The following is a 17,261-nucleotide window of genomic DNA, read 5'->3' as shown; positions in this document are numbered from 1 at the left end:
GCTCGTCCAATAAAGATACTTTTTTTCTTCGAGCCTTCGTATCACGAATAAAAAATTGTTTTATCTTTTATTCGTTATTCGAAAGTTTTATTTTGATAAACGTTTTGCCCAACTTTGGTTCGCAAGCGTTCGATGTAACGTGAATGCAATAGTCACGGAAGTATATTACATCAATCACAGTTTATTTCCTAGAACAAAATTCCAACTGGTTTTCGTTGAACCGGTCATGTCTTGTTTCTAACGTCGTGCCCGGCCCTTCCTGTCTTCCTTTTCCACTTCTATTTCGCGATCTCGTTACCGTAAATCTTCTTCGTGTGCTCCGCGAACTCGGTAAACCGATAGAATCGAATTATTCATTTCCCCGCCGCGCCGCGGCGCTGGAAGAATACAGATGAAGTTAGTATGAAGTGCTCCACCGAAGCAATAAATCTCTTCTGCCACTATCAGTTTCGTTGAACAATGAACTCATTTCCGTATCACGATCGTCGCTAACTGACAACTGAATCAACTCCGGAAGGACTAACGCTTCCAAACGTAGCCTGGGCGATTAAACAAAGGCTCCCTAAACACGGTATAGTTTTGATCAAAACGGGGGTCACTAGGATCTTCTACGGATTTTTCTCAAATTTAGCTTTCTGGATGTACCCAAAATGCTTAAAACAACAATGAGTACTGTATTGGACAGTACTATTCAATAGTTAATTAATCGGTATTAACGTACAATTAACAATTATAATAATGTTTAAAATCACGACGCGCGAATAATTTCGCATATGCGATTGCGGCGACCGTGCGTTCTTTTGGGGGACTGCGGGAAATATTGCACGCAAGAGCGACGTGCGGCGCCGCAATTACGATTCAAACAAATGTGCAGCGTCTAATTGAATCCATAGTACTTCAGACCGCAGTTCCGGTACCGCACGGTCGCCGCACGTTAAAACAACGGATATGTGTAGCGGGCCTAAACGACACAGCCGGCGAGCGCCAGCCAAAGGGACTTAGTCCGGCGAGAGCCAGCCGAAGGGGTCTGGTCCAGTGAGTGTCAGCCAATAAATTACGCGCGTCCGTAAGTCTCGTGTCCCGAGTCAGACACGGTTATACTCGCCGTGTGGACTCAAAAGCTGAATTTATTATTAACGTCTTGTCCGCGAACTCGTGATACGAAGGAACGTATCATAAAATATCGTTGTCGTCAAGTTACAAGATGCGAGACGATCATTATTCTATCGGTTCCAAAAATGTCGAAATATAAATAGAAGTTATATTGAACCGTTTTTGTAAATAATTATTAAATAAAGGAAGTTATCATTAGTGAGAGAGTGAGTTTTTCTTAACAATATTTAAATTAAAATAACTCCTTAACTAATCCTCACTAATTTGTCTATATATGACATAGGTAACACCTTTTTTATAGAGTAGAATTTTTTTAATAAATATTTAATTTCCATCGAAACATTTCTTGCTGCGAATAATAATAATGACATGAATCAAGGTGGCAATAACTGGTGAACCACCCTGTATATTAACAAAACAGAGACTTATACGTTTATATGTACGTTATTTATTATCTATAAAAATTAATTCGCGGCCTTCGCTATTAATTAGTTGTAACTTTAGTTTAAATCCTGCAAATTAAAGATTCATTGATTATTTATAAGATGGAGTAAACGCAGAGAATGTGATGGAGATTATTTTGAACAGTAGAATATATTTTAGTTGTTTGTAAATAATCAACAAATGCACGAAGAAAAGCCTGCGAATTAATTTGCACCTAATAAAAGTTTAAACGTGCAATTATTTTACACAGATTACTTTTTTCGTCTTGTTTCGTGAGAAAACGTAAATTTCGACAACACTCATTTTCGGTACACAGTAACGGCAAATCAACAGTGTATTTTGTTACGTAAAAAAGTGGAATTCGCAAATATTGTAGTTGGCGTGTCCGAGATAGCTGTACAATACCGTCGCAAACGAACACGATTGTGCTATCGGCAATTGGCAATTGTTGTCTTATTCGATCCGATTCGAATGAGATTACATAATAATGGAGTGTTGTTTCGCGTGTCTCTGTATCGGCAGAAGAATCCTTTTTTCCTCGACAGTCTCTTTGTTTGGGCAACGTTTTACACACAGCGGTCATGCGGATTTGCATAATAGACGTTATTACAGGTCCTCGTCAGTCACGCCTCCCTTTCGTGACGTAGCTGCACAGTGGCGCAGGGTGCCCGACGAGGCGAATTTACAAACGTTGATGTTACAATTACTAAATGTGTGCTGGCAATTTTATAGATAGTTCGATCGCGACCCAACGCTGACTTTCTAAGTAACTCGGATAGCAAATGTCGAGTAAGTAATTTCTGAGAGTCCGCTGACTATTTCGGGTGCTGCGCTAGACTAACACAAAACGCTTCAAGTAAGAGTTTTCGAAAATATTAGTACCCATAAGTAATCAATTATTTGCAAAGAATTTGTTTTGCCTTTAGTTCTGTACCGATCGTTGAAGAGGAAACACGTATTCTTTTACAGTTTTCGGTAAAACAGCCTGTATTCAAAATATTCTAAAAAGTATAATTTTCTTGACAACCCTGTAATAAAATGGCGGCGTCCGTACCTTCCGAGGATCATATTCGTCATTGCATACTTTTTCATTTTCATGCGGGATTTAATGCAACGGTAACAACAAAGAAAATTTGCGATGTTTACGGAGATGTATTGAAGGTCAACAAGTGTCAACGTTGGTTCAGAAGGTTTGCTGCTGGTGATTATGATCTCTCTGACAGGCCTCGAAGTGGACGACCAGTTGAATTTGATAATGACACCCCAAAATCTCTAGTTGAAGCTGATCCAAAATTAAGTATACAAGAATTATCGAGAAGCCTTGGGTCCACATGGTCAACTATACAAAGGCACCTACACGAAATGGGAAAGGCATATAGGCAAGGAATATGTGTACCGCATCAATTATCTGAGACCAACAAGAATATTCGCCAATCAATTTGCACTTGATTGCTATCCAGATTTCGTAGAGATCCATTTCTTAGCAGAATCGTTACCGGAGATGAAAAATGGATTCTTTATGATAACATAAAGCGTTCGAAGCAATGGCTTTCTGCAAATCAAACCGCAATATCAACCTCTAAACCTAGCTTATCACTTAGAAAGGTGTTACTGTGCATTTGGTGGGACTGTCGTGGCATAATTCACATTGAGTCGTTGAAACCTGGAGAAACAGTTACTGCTGAGTTGTATTTTCAGCAATTACAACGGCTGTATTCAGAACTATTGAAAAAGAGGGCATCGTTAGTCCAGAGAAAAGGTGTAATACTGCAAATTGACAATGCCCGGCCCCATACAGCGAAACTCACTCAGGAAAAAATCAAAGAATTGCAATGGGAAGTTTTACCGCACCCTCCGTACTCACCGGATATTGCTCCCTCTGACTATCATCTTTTCAGATCTCTGGAGCATTATTTAAGAAATAAAACATTCACTTCTGTAGAGGATGCAAGGAGGCACCTTGTGTCATATTTTGCTTCACTAACCCTGAATTTCTATAAGAGGGGGATTGAAAATTTGCAGGAAAGATGGCAAACTGTCCTTCATGATGAGATTATATAATAAATTAAGAAATAAAAACTTGAATTTACTACAAAGTTTGTTTTAGATTTCAAAATAATTGATTACTTATGGGTCCTCCTAATATTATTCGCTATCTAAATTGTGAGGTGGATTTTCAGTGGTGGAACTTGACAATGGAAAATCGGAAAGGAGTATACTGTCCAGCAAACATTAACTTCTCCTTTACGTTTTGATCACCTTCAACGAAATGTGATTTTAGAGGAAAAGTTAAATTGTAACTATGAGGATCTTTCGACACTAACTGTAAAAGCTACGCGAATGCTTCGGTATAGTGTCCTGAATACAACGGTGTATTTTCTGATGATGTTATGAACATTGTGTACGCCCATAAACGGTGCTACAAGTCACTTCAAATCTGTTGAAAAAACTTTGAAGTTGGAACAAAATCATAAAATCTGCAGTATATTGATGAGCAAAATATCTTTACTTATCATAGAATTTGTCTTTCATACCTTTGTATATTCCATTCAAACTAAAACTTTCAAGAATTGTAATTTATATTATACAGGGTGTCCCAGCATCGGTGGCACAACCGAGACGTGGGTGATTCTACATGAAAAAACAAGTAGAAAGGGTGTGGCAAAATACCAAAAGTAGATTTTCAGTAATTTTCAATTGATTAGAAAATTGTAAAGATTGGATAATTAGATATAGGCGATAGGTTCCATGATGGAGGCGGCCATTTTTAATAACCACGCTGACATCGCATGAAACTTTTATTCTGTAAATTCCTCCAGAAATCCGACGTTCGACCAGCGCCTTCGTCAAACGTACCATTTCATCTCGAATATTTTTATCTCAACGCCGCATGCACGGCAACTCTTTCATAAGCAGCTTTCCGTTTTTTTCTTATCTCGCGGACCGGCCGACTCAATCGACCGTAATGTTTCAAAAGTACTCGCCGCGGGAAGAGCGTTTGAACTCGTGACCTGTAAAAGTTAAAAGGGATTTCGACCCGCTAATCGCTTGAATAGAATCACAGGTGCGCGACCCTTCGACGGAACAAGTATTCTTTCGGTTCTCGCCCCATCCATTACGATAGAAATTCATCGCTGCTTCGAAAAGTTTAACGCGTTTCAATTCCTGAATCCTAATTCCGCGGCTTGGGAGTCTCAGTTTTCTTCAACTGTTTCTCGGCTTTTGAGCCTTGGTATGTGGATCACGTACCTCGAATTTAGAATTCGAAGCTCAGCAGTGTTCAATTGCCAAAGCAACAACAACGAGCGTTCAGATTGCCATTGTCGAATTTCCTTTTAATTTTTCCTGTTCAAAATAGGACATTTGTTACAATTTATTCAAGGAAAATTAAGTGATATACAGTGAGGAGTAAAATTGAACCGATGAAACCGTATTTTTTTTCAAAAAATCTTTATTTGTGTATTTATTAAGACAGAGTCCTAAAAATGTCAGTGAGCACATACTTTAACATTTATTTTAGCTTAAGAAACGATTAATATTCTAACTCTGTTACATTTAGTTTACTACTTACCGTATTCTGTTCCCAACTCAATTTTTCACAAATCCAAAATACTAACAAAAATATATACAGGGTGTCCCGCATAACGTGGACAACCGATCGGGAAGTAATTCTACACGCTAAAGTGAAACAAAAAGAAAGATAACAACTTTGTTGTTTGACGCCTTATTTTCGAGAAAAACGACTTTAATGGTCCGTCAGGTTCGCGTGCTTTACTATATGCAAGAAGTAGAATCGGTAGGTCATGCTCAGACACGTCAGCCGATTCTTATCTAATAGCACTCGTATTCAACGAGATTGAGATCGGAATCTCAGCTATTTCAAATTTTAAATTGGCCACAACACACAGCCCAGATTTAAATTCAATAAAAAATATGGTCTTTTTGTAGTGGCAATTAAATAAAAACTGTCACTCTTCATCATCTTCACTGAAACAATTATAAAAAAAGTAGAGGAACAATGGGAACAAAAATCTCGCAGATAGTGTAAAAATCTAGTATAAATATGCTAATTCGATTTGCATCCGTCACAGCAGGTATAAGGTTCTGAAATAAAATCTTAAATGTATTCTTTGGTTAGTACTTTAGACTGGTGTAAAATTGAGTCAGGAATGAAATACTGTAGATAACTAATGAATTGAATGTAACAGAATTAAAATATTAATCGTTTCTTAAGTACAAATTAATGGAATGTGTGATTTTGTTTGAATAGACACATAAATAATCTGAAATTGGATTTTCTGGGGAAATGGTTTCATTGGTTTAATGTTGCTCCACTGTATACTGCCCGAAATTTCTATAAGTGATCATGTTTTGTTTAGTAAATTCGTACGATAAAAATTAGTCGGGGGCGCGTCGCCCACATTAAATAATGTTTAAGTTTCGAGTTCAGTTCGAGTTATTACGATTTTGAACCACTATGCGAAGTTACGTTCCCTATCCATTTCTGTGAGCGCCGGCTAACAATCGAATCTGTCTTCCGCCTATGGAACTTGATGTTTACAACACGCGCGGTCTTGGGAACTTGATTTGACCGCTCGTTGTAATTAACCGGGATCGTTGAATCGTTCATTATTCCATTGGTTTCCTTAATCCTCTTTCCGGTGGGATTGCGAAACTCGTGGCACCGCGCGATTCATTTCACATTCGGTCTTTCTCTTATTTCAACCGCGGATAAACGTACGATTCAGCGTTCGTAGATCTATCCCTCAGTCCTTAGACTGTCTATCGCGGCAGTCGGCGAGGTGAATGTTTAACATTAAAATTGTGTTACGAGATTGAATCGCCTCGGGAGCATACGCAGTCGCGACTGGATCGTTTAGGGTGAGATAGCAGCGGCTGACAATTTGATTCTCGAATAGTCATGCAGTTTTTGTCAATGCTACTTCGATATTACGAGAGCTTGCAAAAACTTTCGCGCTATATGTAGAATGCATTACCTAAATGAACCTTCTTCGATACTAATTAATCGCAAAGATATTGTTTACAGATTCTCTGTATTTGATAGCGAATACTCATGAGATGAATTGTAATGTAGCATATTGCTCTATATTATGTATACGTACTCATTAATTGAACATTTACTAAAAGTCAAACGTTTATCTGAACTATTGTATTAATCAATTCACGCATTTAACAATTGCCTGTTCCAATTTGTATGGCCCGTAAACGGCAATCTTTAAAGGGGACATCGTAACAATAATACTTCTTCTCGTTACAGCGCAACGTCGGATACTTTTTCAGCAGAACTGATATAATGATTCTCCTAAAAATCGTGCTGTCCGGGTTAGGACCATTCCCTAGTCATCGGGCTCGCGTCAAACAGGCAAGCTCGATCCGGAGGCCGGTCGGGCGGCTCTTGATGGCCATAGAAAGCTCGGCGGAGAATAATAAATCAACAACGGTATAAAAGTCGCAGCCGTTCCCAGCGTACTTGGCCGGACGTCTGTTGGTCTGCCGGTCGGCTCGAGGATGTTTCGTTTCTTACCGCGCGGTTCCCTTAAATCGCCGAACGGATTCCCTCATCCCCAGTCTCAGCCTTTGCAAGACCGTCGCTCCTCTCTCCTTCTCTCCTTCTCTCCTTCCCCCTCTCTCTCTCTTTCTCTCTCTCCCTACTTTTCGTTCGTTCTCCGCGGCTCTCCGGAACGTTTCGGTCGATCGATTTCGCCGTGGATACGCGGAGGCAGTCGAAACGCGAGCAAAAGAGACGCTCGAACCGGGAAAAAAGGGGTGGACGATGAGGGATGCGGCGCTAGGGGAATGACGATGTTAGGGGTTGGGAGGAGCAGAGATAAAAAAAAGCGCGGGAACGGGAGAGGAGTCAAAGCCGAGCGAACGGGAGAGAGAAAGAAATCGGTGGACGACGAGGTGGGGGAGGGGACGAGAGGCGAACGGGGCTGTAGGAGCAACAGGGAAGAAAGAAGAAGAGGAGAAGAGGATGAAAAGAGAGGAAAAAAGGAACACCGCCGCGGGAACGAGATCGTGAAATAAAAGGGTTGCGAAAGAGTTGGGCCCGGACGAAGAGAGGGTGGAAAAGAGAGAAAAACGAACAAGACAGCGGAGAGAAGAGAGCCGGAGGACGAGGAGGAGGAAGAGGAGAGATAGAGGAGAAGAGACGCAGACGCGTTGTGCCTGGTTTTCAACCACCCGCCTACAGGGGAAAGGACGGTTCGGCTCGACTCGGCCTGGCTCCTCTCCTCTCGTCCTCTTTCTGTTCCGTTGCCTCTCCTCCTCTGTTTTTCATCTGTTCTTCCCCATCTCTCTCCCTCTCTATTTTTCTGCCCCACTCCCCCCCCCCCTGTCCATCGCTCTTTCTCTCTTCACGGGAGGAAAACAAATTTTAGTTCTCTCCGGCCAGAGGCCTCTACCTGTGCGCATCCCACCAGCAGTATCCTCGTCGCCGTTACTCTCCACCACTATCGCCTATCGCTATCTCACCACCGGCGCATCGGGTCCACCTCTACTATGTTCTGGTAGCATCATCGACGGGAACCACCACCAACCCCCGGAGCCACCACCACCGTCACCTACCGCTGCTGGGTCTCTCTCCCTGGCATCACCGCTGCCATCTCCATCGCCTACCCTGCCAGGCTAGCGCCAGCAACACCGGCAGCAACGGCGACTGCAGCATTCGTTCAATCCCTCTCGACGGTGGTGCGCGCCGCGGCGCTTTGAATGTAACTAATTAGTAACTACGTTCACCGTGACGTAATAAGCAGCAGACGGTTTCTAGCAGCGGGCTCGGTTCGGCGCACCGTGCGCGCCCGCCGCCCTCGTTATCGTTTTATTTCAAAATTTTCATCCCCTTGACTCGACCGCCTCTTTGCACCGACAACGAGCACCGCTGCTTCTTGCTTTTTCACATCGGATTCCCCCCTACCACCGTCGGCCCATCTCTCTCTCTCTCTCTCTCTCTCTGACTCTCTCCACATTGTGGATATCAGAGAAAATGCATGTGACGTCCTGTATGAAAGGATGGTGCTGCATCGGAGAACCTTAGGTCACGAGAGGACGTTCAAGAACGTGTTCTATATAGAAGAGATTCACGACCGTTTCATAGATCGTTTCATTTCGATCTCGAGATTTTCAAATTACCCCCCATCCACACCTCAAGCTTTTGGCACCTGTCACAACACCATTCTAGTCATTTTGGTGTGGTGAATACAAATATGACTTTTGATTTGTGTCGAAAACAACAAGTTTCCAAGATGTTTGCAAAAAACTTTCTTGCTAGCACATTGAATTCTGCCTGTTAGTCTTATCCTATAAGGAATTTGTAATTTCCGCCACAAACGAAAGTCATATTCGTATTCAGCACGTCGAATAGAATGGGGTATAATAGGTACCAAAAGCTAGGAGAGGCAATTGTAAAGTTCAGTTCATTTCAATTTTGGACCATGTTTTCATTAGAAGCAAATTAACTGAAACTTTAAAAAACGTAACATATCCTATCTTTTTGTCCCAGATTGGAAGAGTTATTCAGGTGGTTGTCCCTAGACTTAATGTACACGATATGTTCGGAAAGTATCAGGCCATTATTTGAACAGTCAACCCTCTTATAACACAATTAATTCAGTCATGCAAATTGGGAGAATGTATTCCGTGTTACATCGAAACCGAGTTCTCGAAATGCCTTGCTATGTATGTCGAGACTAAAATATTAATGTTATCCAATCCCGGTAGGCAACACAAAAATTAAGCGAATCATAATTCTCCTTGTTTAATGATTGCGTTAGTACGTCTGGATTCTTGAATCGTATACTGTCTACTAAAGGTGAACTCTCTGTTCATGTCAATGAAATAATTTGATGAGACATAGTTAAGAAATCATGCACAACGTATATGGTAATTGCGTTGTAAGCATATCGCGTTATAGGTCAATTGTCGTAATATTTTCACCGTGTTCTCAGAGTATCGTGTTACAAGAAGGATGACAATTTTATTGTATCATTCGTTCTTGAAAAGGTTATTATAGATGCTATTGACTGCGGATTTTATGCATTTACAGCACAAAGGAGCAAGTGCGATTTAATATAGTTAGGACATTAAGAGAATCTGAGAATGTTATTTTCAACTTCCTAAGATTATTAAAGAAGAAGAGAAGCTTCTATGTGGCTGCTGTTTCTTGTAATTGACGCAGAGAATTTTTATTTCTCATAAAAATCTGCAATCTAGGCATTATAGATGGCATGGAAATGTTGCTGCAGTGTTTCTCATTCGATTTGCGATACTATGTTTTTATTTTCAATACTTCGTTCCTTACCTGATTTTCTTGACAGAAAATTTCATTAACACACCCCATCATAAAAGTTATTATACAATGATACCGAGATTGAACTTGTTCACTGTTAACTGTAAGTCTTGAACATACATGCAGAGAACAATTACTTCATTACAATTAATAGTGAACGGTCGACTTTTAAAAATTACAGAAATTGTGATGCCTCAAGGGCCCGGGATAGTCACGTGACTTTTTAATTAATAATTTCCATTCACAGCCTTCAGACACAGACAAAACTATTACAGTTCTGTTATAGGAAAATTATAATTATAGAAATTGGTATTTCAAGCTGTGCGTGATTTACAATCAGTCACTTTTCATTTCAGATTGTCATGGTTACATGGTGAATCTCTATACGATCAAAGTTTATAAAAGTACAAAGTTTACTGACATTTAACCAAATTTCATTTTATTTTTGATTTCACGATTTCTGTTTCTCGAGAACCTGCACAAATGTAAAATTCCGTAAAGTCTTGCAGTCTAATCACGATCCATGGTCATGGAACCGCGAACGTGTTAATCTGAGAGGTAATACTGTCCTTTATGATCATCTTCCAACTTCCCAGCCTTTCTACAAAAGATCTCCGTTTTATGATTAAAACGTGGGTGAAAAAACAAGAGAACTTCTTCTCGTATTTAAAGATACGTTATCGCGTAATACAGTAATGCAAACATCGTTATAATTAGACAGCGGATTTTATGCATTTATAAGAAAAACGAGCAAATGAAATTGAGAATGGTACAAATGTTAGGGAAATCAAACATCACTGTCCTACTAGTTTTCATTTGTCATAATTGTTGAGAATGGAAATCTATTTATTCTCTGTTCCTCGAAATAGACGCAGAACATGTTTATTTTGCACAAAAATCCGCAGTCTAGTTATAATATTTAGTTACGCGATAGCAATAAAAGTAATCCTTAAATTTACCAAATGTGAAAAACGGTCATTTCAATTTCAACAACCTAATAGTAATCACTGCAGACTATTCACTTATAACAGAGATTGTGAAACAAATCACTACATACGTCTGTTAAATGTTTTATCATTTTCCCTACAAGTGAAAAGCTCCTACTGGCATTCACCAAAACTAGATACTATTTTCCTGAATTCCGGACAAGAAACCTTGTTTCTCGAAATAAATTGCTTGGATCTAGTGAGAATTTGTCCTGATAGCTTCGACAGCCGCTGTTAACGGAGATTCGAACATGAAGCTATAATTTCACGGGCAGGGTGGATTGTAACGAGGATGGTCCAATGAATTAAAGTATACCCACCTGCATGAGACGGTCTGAATTTGGTATTCAACGGGGCTGGAGGGTTCCGACGGAAGTGTATTTAACAGAAAACCAGTGAATGCTGAAGGAATTAAAGGCCTGCGATTTTTCTAGACGCGAGAGGCAACTGCGCGGTGAATCCAAGGAACGGAAGTCGAGGCACTAGACGATGAAATCGGGAAGCGGTCGTCTCTCTAATTAAAATCCACCGCGATCCGCTTACACAGTCTGTTCGCGAGTGACTATCTACCGACGGGGATTAACAACGATCTCGCGACTATTACGCAGAGGCGGCTAAGTCGACGACCGACCCGCTTCGCGACCCGCTCCGCGGAGCACGGTTCTCCGAGATTTTCCATCGATGTATAGTGAGGCCGGCAGAACCAAAACACGTTGAAAACATTCTAAGGGGTCAGTCTTGTATGAACACTGCAAAATTTAACAATTTTCATTTATATTATAATTTTATAATGTAATTGATTTTGCTACCCTTTCGTCAGCACACAGAACAATTTTCTTATCTCTATCTCGGCCGCAGTAAATGCCTAATCAGCCTAGAATACACCCCGCCACAAAACTATAAGACTGTTGCGTATGAAATGAACAATTTGTAACAGTAACGTTGAACAAACATAACTTTTTCCTAAATAAAAGCTATTGATCAAAGCAAGCACTATTGTAATCTGCACACTCTGTCAACGAATTGTAAATTTCTTGATTACAGCACGGTAGAAATTTAAATTTTTGTTCGTTCGTGTTTACAAGACTGTTACATCTGGTTTTGAGTTTCTTCGACCATCGACGAATACTATATTCATTTTCCACCTGATCAAATGTCGTACAATGACATCGTCAATTTATTTACTTTTCCGCTTGTATAAAAAGAATACACGACAGTTACATTGATTGACATTAAAATAAACTTTATGTAAAAGTAAAATTAAATATCTACATGAAAACAGAAGATGTCTTCATAACATTTTCATTTTAAAATCGGACATTTCATATGTAACAACCTAATATGTCTACTAGGGTGGCTCTTATTTACACTAGATGAAAATTTCGTTCAAAATTTTGTTTACGGCTCCCTGTCCCCCCTTCTACCAGGATTGTTCCAACTAAGAAAAAAAAATCTGTGCAATGTTTGAGCACCCGCGGATTAAGCATAGAACTAATTAATTAAATGCTCACAAAATAATTGATCTCGAATACCTTCTAAATTATTGACTGTTTCGAAAACTATGTTCAACAAAACTTGTAGATCTGGACAGGGTGCGTCTTTTATGTTCTATTCCTATTTTTCGTAAAACAAACGGTTTTCGAAAAAATGGAGAAAAATGTCCGACCAAAATCAAAGGCTTATAAGCTTGTAAGCTTTCTCTCTCTCTCCCTCTCTCTCTCTCTCTCTCTCTCTCTCTCTCTCGTTCAAGACATATGTAGGCAGGGTGAGGCTGCCTAGGGATGAGGCAGAGAGAGGCTACCTCGGGGTGAGGCTGCTTCGGAGTGAGGCAGAGCGAGGCTGCCTCAGCCTCGTTCCAGCCTTTTCCACGTTCGGCGTGGGTAAAAAAATAGTATCTCCTGGACGATATATGACTCTGGGTAGACCCGTGTTATGGACATATATCGAGAAAAGACTGTATACACTTTATTCGCAGAATATTTTCATGTTTCGCGATATGACGCCATAAGGCGCGATTTGTATTGGTTCTGTCCCGTTGCGATTTCGTTTGCTTTCAGTCTGTGTCTCGTCGTGTTTCGTTTTACGTCGACTTGGTTGTCGTCGTTATTGGTTGGGGGTGTGGTCTTTGAATTTTGTGTTCTGGAGTAGGAAATGGTCAGAAAAATTCATCTGGTCTTGTCGAGGTCCTGATTTTATAAGTGTTTAATTGGCCGTCGTTTCCCTACTCTGTCGCATGTGGTGTTAAAGTGTTTCATTGATCTCGTCGTTCAATCGCGATGGTCGTAAAAACTACCTGAAAGTCAAAAAGGTCGTAAAAACTACGTAAGTCACTGTAGGGACGATGCAGCCCATCCTTTCTTATCCGTCTTATAAAATCGCCGCAGAAATGAATGAATTTGGAAAATGAAAAGAGTACACAGTATTTGTCTGATAAACTGTTTGCATAAAATTCTTGTTTCATTGGAACAGTTTGGTAATGGGGACATTTTTGCCATGTTTAAGCTACTTCACCGCCACTATACAGCGCTCCCGAGACATTTTTTGAACGTCGACCAGCCATTTCGAGTTTCTAGTCGAAAACGAATCCTCCATTATCGTAACGCGAACAATAAATATCGACGCAAACAATATCGTTTGATTCGGGAGTGCCGTAAAACTTCGCCGATTCCCGTAACAAATAAATAACAACGAGCGGTTTTTTCCAGCGCGCGCACCCCGTCGAAATGGCGGAACGGATTCGTGCAAATTTCCGTTTGCAAAATCGATTCCACTGGAACTAATTCAGAACGGTTTTTCGACGGAGCAAAGACGAATGGACTAGCCCAAAGGCCCAATGGAATAGCGTTGGTAACAATCGATGGATGATTCGCTGTAATTTTATTCGTTTCACAGTAGAAGTCGACGCTACTGACAACGAGTAGAACGGAACATAATTTCAATTGCCTTATAAAAATATCAAGATTGTATTTATTCGGTGCGTGTACAATTTTGATTATATGTAATATGAGCTTGAACATGGATCTAATCATATTCTATTAACGCTTCTTTATAATTTTAATAATTGCATAGGACACATAATGCGTAATTATAAAACATAGCTTGTAAAACACATTTCAGTAATCGTAAACAATTTTGAAACGGGTCATTCGACTAGCAGCAGATTTACTGGTAAACAGTTCAGCCCTGTAATAATGGATGTTACTTGCATGATGTTTATTAGTAGGTATAGAAATACGATTTTTCCATTTCGATTAACTTTCGTTGGAAACTTCTTATCAGATTATCGGAAATTCCTAAAAAATTGTGAGGACTAAATTGTAGACCACTCTGCAGAACATCAAATTGTCGAGTAAAAGAGAAAATTGAAACGAAATATGAATCTCGTATGTAGAACGCATTCAATTTGCAATATTTCAGTTAGTCTATGGACGAGAAATCGAGTACTCAGGGACGCAGCATTATCTAGTCTGTGCCCTGTTGTAGCACGACAGTCACGAGTTGAACACGTGCTGCAAAATATATTATTTCGACGCGAACTTATCTCGTTTTCGCGTGCGGTGCCGACGATATGATTTTAAATTTGCTGTGTAACACGCTGAACCGCAAACTCTGTTTCCTTATGCCATACTTAAGTCCTTATTTAGTTTATTAGCAACTTACAAACTCCGCTCGCTGCTTAAGGCGAATGACGGCCTCCGCGCGTACCCTGAGCTTCGAGTTCCCGGCTAAATAAACTTCCGGCTTTACTCGCGTAACCGGAAACCAAGCAGCTACTTTTACCGAATTAGCAATATTTTCCGCAGGAAATTCGAAGAGGTCGTTACAGAGGACTTCCTTCGCGCATAAGTCTTTCACGCACGGTAAAAACTTATTAAACACGATTCAGTTAGTATCACAATTTTTATTTATTAACTGAGTTAATAACACATTTTTCACCGATCGAATACGACATTTCGAAACTGAGACCGAAATCATACTGATATAATATGACACGAAGTGTTACACGGCACGGCAGTTTGTAAACGTTTGTAAGTGTTTACATCAACGGAACCCTAGTAGAGTACGGTAAGCATGAACATGGTCTTCGTACGTTAAGTTACGCTTTTTGAAGAATATCTCCTTCAAAGGTCATTTGAAGGTCAACATATTATACATAGTTGGATTTTGCCTTTTCATTAGCTATAATGTTACACTAATCGTAATACGACGTTCCATTAAAAAAAAAAAAACAAACAACGATGACATTGAAACCACTGAACCAAACATTTTCTTCCTCAAAACATTTTTTTTGTATTACTGAAAACAACGGAGATATTTTTGGTGAAAGTCTTAGGTGACTCACCCTGTATAAGATACCACGGGCCACTTCACATTAACTTCCGTACATTTATCTCTGCTGGAGACGTAGAAGATAATAATCAATGTTCATCGAAAGGAGAAGGTTTTAGCTTTAAATTGAGTCGAAATTTATTTCTGTACTATTGTATTTTACGATGCCACCATAGTAGGTTAAATATTGACAATCTTTCCATAACCGGAAATTCAGTGTTCAAATGTTGTTTGGATCCACTGGAAATAGAAAGTTTAGCGAGCATCGGGAACAGCACTCCTGTCGTGGAACGCGTGGAAAAGAAATTTTCAATGTACTTCTGTTTACTTGACTTCTGAATATGCGTGTTGAGTCAAACTCGCAGTTCCGGTCGGACGGAATCGTTGCGACTCCGAGGACCGCTTCCGGGTGGGAAAGCGGATCGCGGCCCCGGGACATTTTCTCGATGGTTATAGCATCGATTACCACTTTCGCGGAATCTTGCGAGCACGCCGAGACCCTCGTAAAAGGCAATCGCGTAACCATAATCAGGCCGAAGCCATACCCGCCCGGTGCCGCGCCGGTAAAAGCCGTTATGGCTACGGAAGAGACGAATGCTCCGTGGAGAATCAGCCGAAATCGGGATAACACCCGCATCACGGACTCGTAAAATTTAATGGCGCTGCGAAATTTCTGCTTAGAGTGCTCGAATGTTTGCCTTTTTTTTTGTCCTCTTCAGACCACCACCGGTACCGTTCCGTATCCAGGATCGGGTGACAAAGTGTAATTCGGGAACGCTTTGATTCGATTCAACGACAGCTTTGCTCTCGTGCTGCTGTCCAGAAATCGAAATTTGATCAGAGAGTTAAAGACGTACCGGATTCGTGCTGTACCAACATCAATCATACTGACATTATACTCCATAATCTGTGTCTTTTAGCTTGCATCGGAGACTCTGATTGCTCTTGTATCTACAGTCAGGGACAAAAAGATAAGACACTCTATTAATTTGTTAATTTTTATTTAGTAGATAATGTAAATGAATTTTCTTGAACATTCCATCGTCTTACACTGTTTTTTTTATTTGACTAAAATGTTGACTAAAATGGCTTCCGTGGCGGGATCTCACCTCTGGGTATGCGTCGCTCAGGTGGAGAGATTGGAGGTGGGGGGAAGTCTCGCGCCTCTGTTATACCCGTTACAATAGTTTATGTCGACTTATAGTCAAAATTGGTATCGAATTTTCCATTTGATAAAGGTATTATTTCTCGAAGGAATATTGGAAGTTACATATTTGATTATGATTATCATACCATTTATAAATTTGATTATATTTGATTTCTCAACTGGTATATTAATTATTTTGCAATATGACTCGATTAATTATCGTTATGTAGTGATCCAGCAATATTTACTGCAAATGAAATTTTCTTATCGTTGTTGGTTCTAGAGGATAAAAAAAGTTGCCGTGACCTAACGATTTTGATATTAACTTACGAAAGATGTATTCTCTCGATTCGTTACTTTGCTAACGCTATTTCGACACGAACGCCTAACTCTCCGATGCTGTTTCAAGTTCTGCTTGGATGTAGTCTGATTTATAGCAGACTTGTTTCCCTTAACGAGTTTACGTTCGAGACGAGCTTATCCCTACTGATTAATTAACTGCGTTAATTTTGTATTCTAACGTAACAGAAGAACAACAACAATACTTCCTTCATTTCCGATTTTTATAAATCCATGAAAATCTATATTTGCATAAAGATTCAAAGTCTACTATTCGCAAGCACCGCGGAGAATATCATAGCAATTGTTATTCCCAACTAGCGATTGATTAAATTTTCCTTTGTAATTATAACGTCTGGATCAGAATGGGCTAAATCGATGCAGGCAGGATACGCGTTATATTAGAAAATTCATCGAATTTCTCCAGGAGGGTCGGTTAACTCGATCATATTCGCCGCTGATGAATTTTATACATATTGAATAAACTCATAAATCCCCGACTAATCGGCCCCTCCTCTCCCGGTATCCCGATCAGATTGTCGGAGCCATTTCGAGGCGTTCCATTCTCATTTAGTCGAATTGGAAGGAAGGGTAG

This window comes from Halictus rubicundus, chromosome 5 (genome assembly GCF_050948215.1).
Source record: "Halictus rubicundus isolate RS-2024b chromosome 5, iyHalRubi1_principal, whole genome shotgun sequence".
Classification (NCBI taxonomy): Eukaryota; Metazoa; Arthropoda; class Insecta; order Hymenoptera; family Halictidae; genus Halictus; species Halictus rubicundus.
Note: the sequence above shows the minus strand (reverse complement) of the source record.